General features: G+C 41.5%; 1 pseudogene; it reads right to left on the bottom strand.

Annotated features, from left to right (window-relative positions):
- Positions 1 to 8,914, bottom strand: part of LOC107662687 (uncharacterized) — a 34,909-nt pseudogene extending 25,995 nt beyond the window's left edge.
- Positions 8,915 to 10,164: the final 1,250 nt, after the last annotated feature.

Genomic DNA, 10,164 nt, shown 5'->3' with positions numbered 1-10,164 from the left:
CCCAATTCTACATCACTGCCCGTTCAGCCCCGCCCCCCGATTCTACACCGCTGCCTGTTTTGCTCCACCCACCGATTCGCGCTTGTAGTGTAAATAACGACAGGTGAACTCAGGTCTACACAGAAGCCAAACGATAAAGATGCTCTGAAGACAACAAGATGCTGTGCAGTGCCAAGTTGTGGAAAAACAGTCTTTGCATTGCCTTCCTTCTGATCCCAACATTAGGAATGAGTGGATGAATAAAGTTCCAGACCGCGCCAGTAAGAACTTGGTCCTTTGTTCACTTCATTTTACCGCGGATTCGTTTAAAAACAAGGTACAATTTGATGTGGGATTTTCAGAAAGATTGAAACTAAAAGACAATGCTGTGCGACTATATTGGATCCGACAGTAATGTCGCAACACACAAGTGTGAGAAACTGTTTTTATTACGGGATCACTATTGCTTTGTCTGTTAAACAGATCGTTTGATATGTACTGAGTATTTATGCGTCCATCTGTGAGGAATGCAGGCTGTCAAACATACACAATTGTTAGCCAATCACAGCAGTGGGCGTTTACTTCCGAGTCTACAATCCGCCACGCCTATTCAAACAGAGTGTTCTGATGAGGGGGTTAAAACAGAACAGATAATAGCCTATTACTTCTAAATTATAATGATTTTTTTTAATATAAATCTCTTGATAACATTATAAGTGGACCTCAGAGAACAGTACAAAATAAAAAAATAAAGGCAATTCATGACCCCTTTAACAGAAATCCAATTCATCAATCAGATGAGAAGGTCAAGAATTGAGATAAATTGACATTTTAGAGATAGAATAAAACAAACTGAGATGTTCTTGTCAGTGGGATTGTGGGTAACTCACAGCATTGAAGTCTTGGTTCAGCTGGTACATTTCACTCAACGTTGCAAACTCTGAAAATTCACCAAGATTCAGAGTAACCCAGATGCTGCTGTTCTCCGCGGGGCAGCCACCTGAAAACATGTTGGTAACATATTTTTATAGATGGATGGATGGACGGATAGATGGATAAACTCATGGATAAACAGATGGATAGATGTACCTGAAACATTTTGTCGGCTCAGGAAGGATGAGATGAAATACTGATAAACATCCTGCGCACCTTTTTCTGACATCAGGTGCATGTTGTCACTGAGTTCTGAAACACTGAAAGGACAACATGCAGGTCAGGTGAGAGTGGAGGTCAGCTGAGAATAGAGTTCATCTGGTGGGATTAGCACTTATGCGTTCAGTGGACGTACAGTATCTGGAAGGTTTGGCAGCTGAACTCTTTGTGACTGAGGCATGTGAGATATTCTGGAGTCAGTGTGGAGAGAAGAGGCTTTAACTTGATCTGGAACCATAATCTCACAAACGACTCATCCTGCAAGTTGCTCATCGTGAAGGCGTCATGAACCATTTGGTCCAGGATGTCACTGAAGGTGGAACTCTGGGAACTGAAGTTCTGGGAGAGTGGCAAGAAGCAACATGCAAGAAGAATTTGTTTTAAAAACATTCCTCATTCAATGCATTGGTTTGTACACAGCTGATGTGAGGTCTGGCAGATCTTACAGTCATGGAGAGCTCCTGCAGCAGAGCGTTGAAGTTCTGGGAGAGATGCAGGAAGACATTCAGGAGCGTCTCCTCGTTGAGCGTGAGGTTTGAGCGTGCTGCGCAGTGCAGGACAGTGGCCACATGTTCCACCATGTCCGTCAGCTGGGAAGACAAGCACACTGTGTGAGCTATCATATGAAATTATGATGTCATGCCAGCAGAGAACATGCTTGGAATAATGTGTATGTATGTTTCCAGCATGTGTTTAGCTTACCCCACACGTTCTATTATCAATAAAGACACTGCAGATGTCCTGACTTTCATTCTGGGCTCCAGCACCCATCCCCGTCTCAATGTAGCTAAAGAAAACATGTTCCCATTACTTTATCAGAGGAAGCTTTTGGTTAACTATGACAGTACTAGCATATTAAACTCACAACTGGTTATGGAAGACAGCCATGAGGTTGGGGTGGATTTCTATCTGGCCAGGAGGAAGGAATCGCCGGAGTACGGGAGAAACCACATGTGTGAACCAGTCGTTAACGTTCATGGGGTCAAAAGTGACCAGCTGTTGGCTGAAATTCTGCTTGAACGGCGCAGCGAGCTCGGCGAGCGTCAGGTTTATCATGGCCTGCACCAGTGTGGTGCTCCGCATGCTGTTCATGTTTTGCTTAAGGAAGAGAGAAGACATAGACAGCAGAATTCAGGAGATGGGGTTTGGGTTTATAATGCCTTAACGAATGTGTGTGTGTGTGTGCTGTTACCTGCTGCGTCAAGGACACAAACTGTCTAACAAAACTCCCGACAGGACTAAATGCCGTCATGAATCCATGCATCGCCTGAAGCCACATGTAAGAACAGAAAAATCATTCAATATCTCAGTAGATTAGCATATCATAGTCTCTCAAACATCTACTATTACTACTCGTCTACATCAGAGCTGGGCAACTCTGGCCCTCAAGATCCACTTTCCTGCAGAGTTCAGCTTTAACCCTGATCAAACGAAACCATCTGTAACTTTCTATTAATCCTGAAGACCTTGAGTAGCTTGTTCCGGTGTGTTTGATTAGGGTTGCAGCTGAACTCTGCAGGAAAATGGATCTCGAGTCCTGATCTACATCTGTGAGACTGTGACTGGCATGATTCTTACCTGTCCGAGAGGGTCTTGAGGTGAGGCGGATGGAACAGTGCTCATATAAAACACTGTGCTGTTATTTGAAGGCCATGGATCCTCAGAGGGCATCAGAGAGGAAAGCAAACTCTGAAACACCAGGCCGAGGGAGCTGTCTGTCAAGCCCACCACCTCCGGATGAAGGAGAAGCTCTGCCTTCTGTTCTGGACTCAAGAGGTGCAAAACCTCCAGCTGACAAGACAGGGAAGAACCTCAGGACATCATTGCCATTGAATGAGCATCAGGATATCATCAGATGCAAAAGAGTGTTCCTACCCCACTGAAGAGCACGTTGATGGATGTGAAATCTCGCACTTGAGCCATGACCGAGAACGAGCCGAAGTTTTTCATGAGCCAGTCCTCAGTGCTGTCCTCCAGATCTACACAACCTACAACAACACACAATCAAACCTGCACAAAACCTTCAAGAACACAAACATCATGGACTGAAAATTTTCACAACATAACACGCCGGTGAAGTGTTACCTGAGGATGTGTTTCTAGAGAGAAATGGGTACATGAAGAAAGAATAGATCCACTTCTGTCGCACTGGATCCAGACCGGAGAAATGCTGACTCAACTCCTTTACACTATACACACAACAAGCAGACACAGTCAAACACACACATACACAATGAAGTCCTCATTCATATTCTGCTTCTAGTGTATTAAATGCACATATGCGTGTTGTCATACACAGTCTGGTAGACGCTGCAGCTGAAGTTTCTGTTGCTGAGGCATGTGAGGAAGTTTCTGGAGATGGACGACAGCAGAGGAGTGAGTTTGATGTCCAGCCACGCTCTGATCACATGATCCTCGCTCATACTGATGCCTCCCGACAAATCCACGACCGGCACGCCGGCCACACTGGAGCGCTGCAAGACAGACAGCGTCACGGCGGAGCCGCAGCAGTGAAGGCTCATGGGATATGTGTGTGTGTGTGTGTGAGTGCTGGTGTACCATGAAGGAGTAGACGTCCAGAGCGGCGCTGATGAGTCCCTTCAGGTTCAGGATGTGGTCTGCGTCAGGCTCTGATGGGACGCCTGCACACGTCAGGAAGCTCTGCATGGGACCGTCCAACTGAGACAGCAATAAAAATAGCACCGATTAAGAGAATGAGAGCTTACAGCATGAAAAACCCCATTCAGGGAAGTCTGTTTGCACGCAATTGCAACACCTCCGGGCATCTATTTCAGGCACCCAAGACCAAGTTCTTTCAACTTGAATGGAGAAATCCTGAAATCTCAAAAACCACTAGAAACTCTCACATTTAAATGACATATTTCACACCAGTAACAAAATCTGACATGAACTGTCCCATAAATGTTTCTTATGCTCAAATAGCATTAAAAAAAGCTTATATTTCAGGCAGGAGTTTGGGTTCCTTGCCACTGTCACCACTGGCTTGATGAGCTGGGGTTTAAAAGACACTCAGTATTCAGTAATATTGATTAAACTAGACTGACACTATCAGATGAGAACAAAACTTGAACTGAATTGAACGACACGTCTCTTTTGTAGAGCTGCCTTACAGATTTGGTTTCATAACTGATGAATTGTACAACATTAACACTGTTGTTTTCCTGTTTAACACTGTGAGGCATCTTCAAAACAATCAGCATTGTATAAAGTGCTATATAAACAGATGTGGCTTGACCTGATCCTGTTCTCCTGTCAGCCTGGATTTTGCCTCTATCCTGCTCTTCAGAGTTCTACAGAAAGCATCATTCCCATGTTTTATACGTTATCTGAACAGCAGGAGCTGCTCTAGAGGGGCTTAGAGTCTATAAGTAACATGTTCCACAGGCTTTCCCCAGTGGCTGATGGGAGTGGTGAGGATTCATTGTGTCTGTGATCTGTTTTTTGTCCAGACTACTTTTATTTAGAAAGAGTGGTCATGTTCCCTTCGGTTTCACGTTTCTGTCTGGAGGCTTGTTGTCCCATCAGCCTGTTTGTGTCTATCTCCAGTGTTCTTCTGCTGCTACATGTGTCTTGTTAATGGTTTTGATTAGTCTTTGATTGTGTCATTTTAGTTCTTTAATGCTAAAAAACTGCATTAGAGTTCTTTGTAATATGACTTTGCTCATCTTGCATTATTGTTTAGTTCATAGTGAGTTTGTGTGTTTAGCTCCTGTCTTACCAAAGCAGTGTGTGTGTGTGTGTGTGTGTGTGTGTGTGTGTGTGTGTGTGAACTCACATCAGTGCATTGTTCTGCTGTAAGTCCAGCACTGGTTCCACTGGTTTGACTGTGAATCATGAAATGAGATGAGATTAATGTGGGCAGAGGGAGGAAACAGAGCTGAATGGCAAGTGAGCGATAGGTCATGGTTATGGATGAAAGTCAGAAATGTCAAGTCATTTCACAACAACAACATAAAACACAAGAAAGACTGCATTCTGGATGGTTCCTTTTGTCACCAAGGTTTCTTTAGCTTGCATAATAGAAATATCTGAAGCGTTTCACCGACCTCTGCATTGCTGAACATACGCTGCCTGAAAATAGAGAGAGACAGAGAGTCACGACTTACATCTGTGATAATGTACAGTTACTGAATAAAATAAACTCAGATGGAGAGATCAAGCCTGCATTTAACCTGCGCATTACACAGCTACTACCAAATAAATACATTAAACAGTCATGACAATGTTTGAAAGACACCACTGAGCAATCACATTCAGGTAATCCAGAGCATGAAATAACCATCCAGACACTCATAACATGTACATTATGCACCTTTTTGTTGATCAGTGTGCTGTTTTTCATTCATTAATATAAATATAAATGATAATTGTGGACTCACCGAAACCCATCACTCCCACATACAGGAGCAGGAACATCAGAGGCGTTCTCATGAGGACAGATCTCCTTCTCTTAGACATTTGTGTGAAATACAACTCTTAGGGAAACAAAAAAAACGCCAGATGAATGGAATGCTAATTTGCTGCCCATACATTGATCTCTAAATTTAATTACTGAAAACAGGAGTTTCGTTTGTCTCATGTTTTCAGCTTGACATGATATACAAGAAACATTTCACAGCAGTTTGAAGAAGGGATACAAATAACCCTGAACTGACACACACACACAGACACACACAGACACACACACACACACACACACACACACACACACTCACACACACACACACACACACACACACATAATATAACATAATATAATATAATATAATATAATATAATATAATACCAGTCAAAAGTTTGCAATAATTAAAATATGTAAATGTTGAGCAGCAAATCAGCATATTAGAATGATTTCTGAAGATCATGTGACACTGAAGACTGGAGTAATGATGCTGAAAATACAGCTGCGCATCACAGAAATAAATTACAGTTTAACAGATATTCACACAGAAAACTGCTGTTTTACTGTACATTGTAATAATATTTCATAATATTTACTGTATTTTTTATCAAATAAATGCAGTCTTAGTGAGCAGAAGAGACTTCATTCAAAAGTGTTCAAATATGTTAATTATTACAATCTTTCAATATAATATTCAATATAATACAATATGATATATAACATTATATTATATGGAAAGAATGTGATATATTATTGAATATACATTATATATTTAAAATCAATTGAATAATAATAACTTAAACTAAATAAAACATGAACTCAAAGATCATTTCCTAAATCTGTAATGCAGCTGTTAATATGAATTAGCATCAGCTAGAAATCAGAGACCTGTGTCAGGTGTTCTGGGGAGCTGTGGGCGGTGTGGCGTCATGTGATAGATAACAAACACAAAACAGCAGCGCATTCTCACACACATCTCTGTCATTCCACACAAAACACAATAGAGCAGCTGGTCGGACCGGTCGAGCGAGGAGATCAACACACTCCTGAGTCAGACGCACTCGCACGCTCTTCAAGACAATTGTCATCCCATAAAACACAACAATCAGGCATAAAAACAATGACGTTCTGCCTCTCATGCTCAGGACTGACTTATGAAACATGATGGGCGTCAAATAAGTGTCTGTGTGTATATTTGGGATGGAAGGAAACCATAAACAAGATGTGAAACTTTACAGGTACAAATTCAAAAAAATGACAAAGCCTGGAAAATATGTTTTTAATCATTTCCTACGACTATGTTATCAGTCTAAAAACTGACTCATACACAAAGAGCAAATTCATAGAGTAGTAATCTCTAGATTTGATGGAGAGAAAACACATCACTTCATATAACATATCAGATGATGAATGATGTTGGAAAAATCTTGAACATTTTTGAGTGTGCTTGAATCATATTAATATATTCTGGGATATCAACTGTGTGATTGAATTGATAGTGACACACGATGACAAAGGGATTTTCAGCAATGCACCTCGGCAGCATGAAAAAGTCTATAAATTGCTCATAGCACATAAAATATGGGAAGGAACTAAACTTTCAAGACTTAAATTATCATTTTGGTAATTTTGTAAGTGTACATAACCCACATGCTCTCACTGTGTTCTTATTTAACTTCCTGTTTTCTACCTCTGTAAATATGTAAACTATCAATCAAATGTAAGTTTCAAAATGTGCCGATAATTCAAATATCATTCCCATTGGTTTAATTAATAAAAAAATACAACAACAACTGGAAAAGACGAGTTCACAGCACTCGCATGTTGTTGCCCGATTGTTGGTTTGATTCTGCTTCTGTTCATTTATAAGTTACTTCGGATAAAAGCATCTGCTAAATGCTTCAGTGTAAATGTAAATGTAATTCTATTGCTTCATATCCAAGACTGAGACAGCAGCACTAATTCCCATGATATGACATGTGATTGTCAGACTCTGTTCCGTGTTTTGTGGTTGTTTTGCTCCTCATGTGCCTTCCTTTCCCATGTTTAATTTGTCCCAGGTGTTTCCCATGATGTTTCATTGCTCCCAGGTGTGTCTCGTCATCCCCTCCTCCTGTGTGTATAAATAGTGTTCCCTGTGTGTGCTCCAGGGTCCGGTATTGTTCAGATGGCCTCCTAAACTACCTGCTCCACCATGGCCTCCCGAGGCTCCAGATCCGACATGGCCTCCTAAACTACCTGCTCCGCCATGGCCTCCCGAGGCTCCTGCTCCGCCATGGCCTCCCGAGGCTCCTGATCCGCCATGGCACCCCGAGTCCCCTGCTCTGCCATGGCCTCCTAAACTACCTGCTCCACCATGGCCTCCCGAGTCCCCTGCTACGCCATGGCCTCTCGAGGCTCCTGATCCGTTTTGGCCTCCCGAGTCCCCTGCTCCGCCATGGCCTCCCGAGTCCCCTGCTCCGCCATGGCCTCCCGAGTCCCCTGCTCCGCCATGGCCTCCCGAGGCTTTAATTAAACCCATCTCTCTTCGTTCCTTGCTCCTCAGTCCGCTCAGCAGTGCACCCGTGACAGTGATATGCTGCTTTGACACAATCGGTATTGTTAAGCGCTATATAAATAAAGGTGACATGTGACGTCTCAATTCTCCAGATACAAGACCTAAATCACCATCAGCTCATGAAGGAAAAATCTGAGAATGTTTGACCTGATCTTTCAAAGGCCAAACTCTTACGTGATCTTCAACTAAAATCTGTGAAACTCACACAATTTAAACGGAACATTTGGTAACACTGGTTACACTACTTTAGTTAACTACATTAGATAACATGAACTAACAATGAAAAATACTTCTAAGGCAGTTAAAGTTAATTCAGTATTTACAAATACATTATTAAAATCAAAGGTTGTATCTGTTCATATTTAATGGACCTGAGCAAACATGAACTAACAATGAGTAGTTGTATTTTTATTAACTAATTTAAAGATGAATTAACACTGTAACAAATGAATTGCTCATTGAATGCATTAACTAATGGGACTTTATTGTAAAGTGTTACTGAAATGTTCAGTGTAGAGGCGCACAAAGCTCATCTCATGATGAAGAATATAATAACTCTACATCACACTCATCTAAGAGTTCAAATCTGATCAGATCAATAAGAGATCGGATTTTACAGCCTTTTAAGTGACTCTGAGTCGATCCGGCTGTGTCCCAATCATTAAAATCATTAAAACACCCACCACACTCTCAGGATTATTACCAGAGTAACAGCACAACACATACAGGAAAAACAGTGCAGCTCTTTACATGGAGAAATCACTGAACTTACCTGTCAGGTGTGTTTGTGGTGAAGAACTGAACTGATTTGAGTCTGTGCTACAGCCTGCAGCCACTGCCATTCACTGGACTCCACCCACAGCGCAGAGAGAGAGAGCAAGAGAGAGAGACACAGACAGAGACCTTTAACACACCTTTATTTATAAATTACACTGTGTAGACATACCTCAACCAATATTTAACTGTAACAAATCCATTTACATAAAAAAAAAACTCATACATATATTTATTCTTTCAAATACACATACGCATATATACCCACAAAAAACACAATCCTCATTTAAGCATGTTTAACAGTCACAAAAACCCCTCATTAATTTAATACCAGTTCATTCTCATAATCCACTGTGCACAAAACATAATTCAAAGCCCAAATTTCAATAAATATGTCCAGGTTATTTGTCAGTTTAAAATATGCAAACTCTGCCTTGATTCTATTTGCTATAAGAGCCTTTAAAACCACCTCAGGACCTACTACCACCTCTCCTTTCAATTTCCTTTTCCGTGTTAACCATATCGCCATCTTTGCTCCTCCTAACACAAAATTGATTAACAAGATTTTTTTCTTGTCTGAAGCAACATATTTCGGTCCAAAAATGAATAATTCATTATTAAAATGCACTCCCAAATCTCTAACCCACCCGTCTAAGACCTGAAACAACCCTCTTAACCTTAGACAATTTAAAAACAAATGATCTATTGACTCATCAGTACCACAAAAAGGGGATTCTTTCCCTACAGTGGGGTCAATGTGTGCCACATGTCTGTTTGTAGCTACTGCCCAGTGGACAACCCTCCACTGGAGATCCGCAGTGCGTTTCTCTATAGAAGGTTTGTACAGGGACCTCCAGCAGCCACTAGGGGATGAGTCTGGCCCGAGCAAACCTGACCACTTTGTCTCTTTGCAATCTTTGAGTACGTTGTAGTGAGAAACTTTCACACAAATATTATTTAGTGCCTTTTTTGAAACGGTCTCAAAAGCTTCCAGCACAGGAGTCCTGAAATTTAGAATTGAACCTTCCTCTGGCTCTGCATCCACCGCTGCTGAAATTTCCACTTGGGGAAAATGACTCCCTCTGTTCTGTTCAGGAACTTCATTTTCCTCTGGGCTTTGTCTGAAGACAGAAGGTAATGCTGAAACAATTCTGTCTATTATTCTCTTTGTAATCCTTATAGACTTGATGCCTGTCATCTTGCACATTTCCTCTGGACTCTTCCAGTTTGCACCATTCTTTAAATCGGCAACTCTTGCACACCCCGCTCTTGCCATTAC

The sequence above is a fragment of the Sinocyclocheilus anshuiensis genome, unplaced genomic scaffold (assembly GCF_001515605.1).
Source record: "Sinocyclocheilus anshuiensis isolate Anshui unplaced genomic scaffold, SAMN03320099.WGS_v1.1 scaffold687, whole genome shotgun sequence".
Lineage (NCBI taxonomy): Eukaryota > Metazoa > Chordata > Actinopteri > Cypriniformes > Cyprinidae > Sinocyclocheilus > Sinocyclocheilus anshuiensis.
Note: the sequence above shows the minus strand (reverse complement) of the source record. Positions and strands in the feature narration are given on the sequence as shown.